This window comes from Rutidosis leptorrhynchoides, chromosome 3 (assembly GCF_046630445.1).
Source record: "Rutidosis leptorrhynchoides isolate AG116_Rl617_1_P2 chromosome 3, CSIRO_AGI_Rlap_v1, whole genome shotgun sequence".
Lineage (NCBI taxonomy): Eukaryota > Viridiplantae > Streptophyta > Magnoliopsida > Asterales > Asteraceae > Rutidosis > Rutidosis leptorrhynchoides.
In genome coordinates, this window is record NC_092335.1 from 26,131,277 (window position 1) to 26,138,889 (window position 7,613).

Here is a 7,613-nt window from a genome sequence, read left to right on the forward strand (position 1 = left end):
ATATGCCCCTTGTTATTAAGTCTGGTAATCTAAGAATTAGGGAACAGACACCCTAATTGACGCGAATCCTAAAGATAGATCTATTGGGCTTAACAAACCCCATCCAAAGTACCGGATGCTTTAGTACTTCGAAATTTATATCATATCCGAAGGGTGTCCCGGAATGATGGGGATATTCTTATATATGCATCTTGTTAATGTCGGTTACCAGGTGTTCACCATATGAATGATTTTTATCTCTATGTATGGGATGTGTATTGAAATATGAAATCTTGTGGTCTATTATTATGATTTGATATATATAGGTTAAACCTATAACTCACCAACATTTTTGTTGACGTTTTAAGCATGTTTATTCTCAGGTGATTATTAAGAGCTTCCGCTGTCGCATACTTAAATAAGGACAAGATTTGGAGTCCATGCTTGTATGATATTGTGTAAAAACTGCATTCAAGAAACTTATTTTGTTGTAACATATTTGTATTGTAAACCATTATGTAATGGTCGTGTGTAAACAGGATATTTTAGATTATCATTATTTGATAATCTACGTAAAGCTTTTTAAACCTTTATTGATGAAATAAAGGTTATGGTTTGTTTAAAAATGAATGCAGTCTTTGAAAAACGTCTCATATAGAGGTCAAAACCTCGCAACGAAATCAATTAATATGGAACGTTTTTAATCAATAAGAACGGGACATTTCAGTTCCCGTTCTTATTGATTAAAAACGTTCCATATTAATTGATTTCGTTGCGAGGTTTTGACCTCTATATGAGACGTTTTTCAAAGACTGCATTCAAGAAACTTATTTTGTTGTAACATATTTGTATTGTAAACCATTATGTAATGGTCGTGTGTAAACAGGATATTTTAGATTATCATTATTTGATAATCTACGTAAAGCTTTTTAAACCTTTATTGATGAAATAAAGGTTATGGTTTGTTTAAAAATGAATGCAGTCTTTGAAAAACGTCTCATATAGAGGTCAAAACCTCGCAACGAAATCAATTAATATGGAACGTTTTTAATCAATAAGAACGGGACATTTCAGTCGATACCAACTGAAAGGACCCGTCCTAATCCATCTGGACGAAGTCACCAACAACTGGTTCCATTGCGATGATCGACTCCAAATACTGCCTTTAAAATGAGCAAATGCACAGCGGAACGTTTCTTTCATACCTGAGAATAAACATGCTTTAAAGTGTCAACCAAAAGGTTGGTGAGTTCATTAGTTTATCATAAAGAATCATTTCATAATTTTAATAGACCACAAGATTTCATATTTTCATTTCTCATAAACATACGTCCCATGCATAGAGGCAAAAATATCATTCATATGGACTGAACACCTGGTAACCGACATTAACAAGATGCATATAAGAATATCCCCATCATTCCGGGATCCTCCTTCGGACATGATATAAATTTCGAAGTACTAAAGCATCCGGTACTTTGGATGGGGCTTGTTGGGCCCGATAGATCTATCTTTAGGATTCGCGTCAACTAGGGTTTCTGTTCCCTAATTCTTAGATTACCAGACTATATAGGGTGATACTCGATTTGATAATTCAACCATAGAATGTAGTTTTGATCACTTATGTCTATTTCGTAAAGCATTTATAAAAGCAGCGCATGTATTCTCAGTCCCAAAAATATATATTGCAAAAGTATTTAAAAAGGGAATAATGAAACTCACCATAATGTATTTTGTAGTAAAAATACATATGACAACATTAACAAGTGTAGGTTGGCCTCGGATTCACGAACCTATATCATTTATATATATATATTAATACATATAATCGTAATTGAACAATTTCACATATTATAACTTATTTTATATATTATATATATTTAATTTGTATATATACACTTATAATGATTAATATTTATATAGTTATGTTAATATATATTTGGTTAGTATTATATTAAAAATACCTAATTTGTTATATATGAACATTTATATAAGAACGTTAATATGATTAATACATACATATATGTAATATTACTACAAATATATTTTTATATACAAAATGTTTACTTGGTAACATAATATCAATAATTGTAATAAAAGTTGTTTTTGATTATAATGATAATAATACTACTAATAATAATAATTATAAAAATAATGATTTTACAAATAATAATAGTACTAATATTTATATTGATATCTATAATGATGATGATAATAATAATAATAATAATAATAATAATAATAATAATAATAATAATAATAATAATAATAATAATAATAATAATAATAATAATAATAATAATAATAATAAAAAGTTATATATTTTTATATTTATCTTTATACGTATAAACTTTGTAAAAGTAATTAAAATCTTACATCATATTTGTTTTAATATCGTAGTTTATATTATTTTCAAAATCTAATCATAATCTTATTAATATCTAGTTTAATACTTTTAACTTCTATGTTTATCATATTAATATTATAACTAACTTCATAATAATGATAATAATAAAGTTTAAATTTTATGTCATCATAATCATAATCATAATAATAATAATATTAGAATACAACCTTTGAAGATAAGCCCTTTTTAAAAAAAATAAACGCCTTAGCCGAGGTTCGAACTCACGACCTCTCGATAAACACCAAGACTCCAAACCATAACACTGCTTATGCTTTTTCTGTTCTAAATCGTATCCTAAACCATATAACCCGTATACTGTGATTAGTCTTCCATTGGTCCATCATATCCTTCGGCCCAAATAATCAAATCTCATCTTACTAAATCTAAAAACGGCCCAATTAAATATTTGTATCCAGGTTTGCGAATTAATCATTCGACAAGGAATAAAAGTGGTGGGGTTTCTAAAATCAACAGGAAAGAACAAGTTGCATATATCCACTATCAACATAATCATCATCTTGTTGTTAATTCCCAACTGGAACAGTTAAGAACGCAGCAGCAGGAACTTTTGTTCATCACTTCATTATCATAACCCTTATCATCTTCATACATAAATCGTGATCATCATCACAACTAGATCATCTTCATTATTCTCGTATCATCCTGGTTCCATCATCAGATGATAATGGTGGCTCGTTAGGGTGGTGATTGTAGTCTTAAAAATAGTGGTGGTTCTTGGCTGTAGCAGGGACGGGTGGCGGTGGTACTTTACAGGTGATGTATGATGGGGGAGGATAGTCGTGGCAGTGGGTGTTGTAGGATGGTGGTGTGGTTTGTTGATGAAGGTGTTGATGTGAGGTGGTGATTTACTATAGTGATGAAGGTTGTCAAAAAAAAAAAAATATAGAAGTAGTTCAGCTAGCGAATTAGATGGTTTCGATGGTTGTTGTTAAAGTAGTGTGGTGATGGTTATTTACAATAGAAACAAAAGGAAAACGAGTAGTAATATTGAAGTTGGTAGACCGAGCAGTTGCAATTCGAAGATTTGTTTGGTTTGTGTGTTGGTCGATCATGAACAGGAACCAGAAAAGTATCTATGGACACGAACAACTTTGGTAACCAATTTGCAGGTTAGTGGGGTTGGTTTTGAGATGTTTTGTTCGACCATAAATAGAAACAAACAGCAACAACAATGTTATCGAAGGAAATCAACAACCTAAAATATTGGTAATGTTTTTAGGTTCGTCAATGGTGGTTCTTGAGGTGATTAAATGGTGATTTTTGCAAAGGTGGTGAGTTTGGGTCTCATCAAAGACAATGGTGATCACTTTATTACTCCGGAGACTAAAACGATGAACGACGAACTCGAACGAAGAACTTGAGATGGATCTCTAGGAATCTCTTGTTGTTAATGAGTTATTTCAATCAACGAGGCTTCGATTTCTGTTTAGGAACGAGTTTGTAACCTCGAATTTGATTGAAGATCATAAAATGAGAAAAAAAAAAAAATGAATTGTTGAGCAGAGGATGAATACGAGTGTTGTATGTATCAAATGTAATATGAATATGTGAATTTTATTATTTGAAGAAGATATGAAATAATATTATGAGATTGAATATAATTCAGAAATGTTTAAGTGATATGTGAATTTGAGTTGTCTTGAAATTTAATGTTTAGGAATTAGGAATTTGTAAGGTGAATTGTGTTAAGAAAACTGCATGTATGTGTAGATCAAAAGCAAGTGGGGAAATGATTTCAAAAGCAAGTGGGGAAATTTTCATACCGAGATAGAGATAGAAAGGAGTATTATATGTATATGATGATGGTAGTCAGTTGATAATTTAATATTAATAAAATAATAATAGTAATTAAAAACATGTAATTGAAATAATATATAAAAATATTAGCAGCCATTTCCTTGTAATTTTTCTACCGACGTCCTCTATTCTATATTATAATATTATAATATATAATAATAATAATATTAAAATTATAAACAATTATTAGGTGGTGACGTAAATCAAATATCAAACAAGATAGCGCACTTAAAATATCATAGGTGATGAGGGTGTCGACATTAGGAGCGGGTAAGAGTGTTTAGAAAAAAAATCTCATATTTTAAAATTAACTATATTTATTTATTTTGGTCATTATGGAATAAAATTCAGTCATTAATTATTAAATAAAAAAATACATTAATTATTCACTCCCAATCCCAAGTAAAATATAAAAAGTTTTAAAATTCAACAAATAGTTCCTAAATACATTTTTAGTAAGTCCAAAATTTATAGAACTCATTTTCGGATCACCTTTTATTTTAAAATTACATAAGTTTGATTTTAGCTTTCTTAATATCAATTGGAACATCAAACGAGTAATACAATTATTTAATATTTATTTTTAATATACTTTTATTTATATATAGATATGTTTTTAAATAATAATTATTATGATATCATATTTCGTAACAACAACATTTAATAAATCAAATTACACTTCCAATTATTATTTATATATACACACACATATCTATTTACAAATAGTTGTTCGTGAATCTTCGGAATAGTCGAAGGTCAATTGAATATATGAAACAGTTCAAAAATTTTAAAAGTCAACATTATAGACTTTGCTTATCGTATCGAAATCATATAAAGATTAAGTTTAAATTTAGTCGGAAATTCCCGGGTCATCACAGTACCTACCCGTTAAAGAAATTTCGTCCCGAAATTTGAGTGAAGTGGTCATGGCTAACAATAAAAATGTTTTCATGACGAATATGAGTTGATAAATTGAGTTTTCATCATTATAGAATAATACAGATAAATTTAGTTGGGATAGCCGTTGGAAAATTTTTTTTTATTTTACTAACGGCTAAAAATTTGGGCAAGTTTTTGGGCGAAGGTGGACGATGCCCGTTGGGACCTCTCTCATGATAGTTTCATTCATACTCTTCGAATAATCGAATTATTTTATCTGTATTATTCTATAATGATGAAAACTCAATTTATCAACTCATATTCGTCATGAAAACATTTTTATTGTTAGCCATGACCACTTCACTCAAATTTCGGGACGAAATTTCTTTAACGGGTAGGTACTGTGATGACCCGGGAATTTCCGACTAAATTTAAACTTAATCTTTATATGATTTCGATACGATAAGCAAAGTCTATAATGTTGACTTTTAAAATTTTTGAACTGTTTCATATATTCAATTGACCTTCGACTATTCCGAAGATTCACGAACAACTATTTGTAAATAGATATGTGTGTGTATATATAAATAATAATTGGAAGTGTAATTTGATTTATTAAATGTTGTTGTTACGAAATATGATATCATAATAATTATTATTTAAAAACATATCTATATATAAATAAAAGTATATTAAAAATAAATATTAAATAATTGTATTACTCGTTTGATGTTCCAATTGATATTAAGAAAGCTAAAATCAAACTTATGTAATTTTAAAATAAAAGGTGATCCGAAAATGAGTTCTATAAATTTTGGACTTACTAAAAATGTATTTAGGAACTATTTGTTGAATTTTAAAACTTTTTATATTTTACTTGGGATTGGGAGTGAATAATTAATGTATTTTTTTATTTAATAATTAATGACTGAATTTTATTCCATAATGACCAAAATAAATAAATATAGTTAATTTTAAAATATGAGATTTTTTTTCTAAACACTCTTACCCGCTCCTAATGTCGACACCCTCATCACCTATGATATTTTAAGTGCGCTATCTTGTTTGATATTTGATTTACGTCACCACCTAATAATTGTTTATAATTTTAATATTATTATTATTATATATTATAATATTATAATATAGAATAGAGGACGTCGGTAGAAAAATTACAAGGAAATGGCTGCTAATATTTTTATATATTATTTCAATTACATGTTTTTAATTACTATTATTATTTTATTAATATTAAATTATCAACTGACTACCATCATCATATACATATAATACTCCTTTCTATCTCTATCTCGGTATGAAAATTTCCCCACTTGCTTTTGAAATCATTTCCCCACTTGCTTTTGATCTACACATACATGCAGTTTTCTTAACACAATTCACCTTACAAATTCCTAATTCCTAAACATTAAATTTCAAGACAACTCAAATTCACATATCACTTAAACATTTCTGAATTATATTCAATCTCATAATATTATTTCATATCTTCTTCAAATAATAAAATTCACATATTCATATTACATTTGATACATACAACACTCGTATTCATCCTCTGCTCAACAATTCATTTTTTTTTTTTTTCTCATTTTATGATCTTCAATCAAATTCGAGGTTACAAACTCGTTCCTAAACAGAAATCGAAGCCTCGTTGATTGAAATAACTCATTAACAACAAGAGATTCCTAGAGATCCATCTCAAGTTCTTCGTTCGAGTTCGTCGTTCATCGTTTTAGTCTCCGGAGTAATAAAGTGATCACCATTGTCTTTGATGAGACCCAAACTCACCACCTTTGCAAAAATCACCATTTAATCACCTCAAGAACCACCATTGACGAACCTAAAAACATTACCAATATTTTAGGTTGTTGATTTCCTTCGATAACATTGTTGTTGCTGTTTGTTTCTATTTATGGTCGAACAAAACATCTCAAAACCAACCCCACTAACCTGCAAATTGGTTACCAAAGTTGTTCGTGTCCATAGATACTTTTCTGGTTCCTGTTCATGATCGACCAACACACAAACCAAACAAATCTTCGAATTGCAACTGCTCGGTCTACCAACTTCAATATTACTACTCGTTTTCCTTTTGTTTCTATTGTAAATAACCATCACCACACTACTTTAACAACAACCATCGAAACCATCTAATTCGCTAGCTGAACTACTTCTATATTTTTTTTTTTTTGACAACCTTCATCACTATAGTAAATCACCACCTCACATCAACACCTTCATCAACAAACCACACCACCATCCTACAACACCCACTGCCACGACTATCCTCCCCCATCATACATCACCTGTAAAGTACCACCGCCACCCGTCCCTGCTACAGCCAAGAACCACCACTATTTTTAAGACTACAATCACCACCCTAACGAGCCACCATTATCATCTGATGATGGAACCAGGATGATACGAGAATAATGAAGATGATCTAGTTGTGATGATGATCACGATTTATGTATGAAGATGATAAGGGTTATGATAATGAAGTGATGAACAA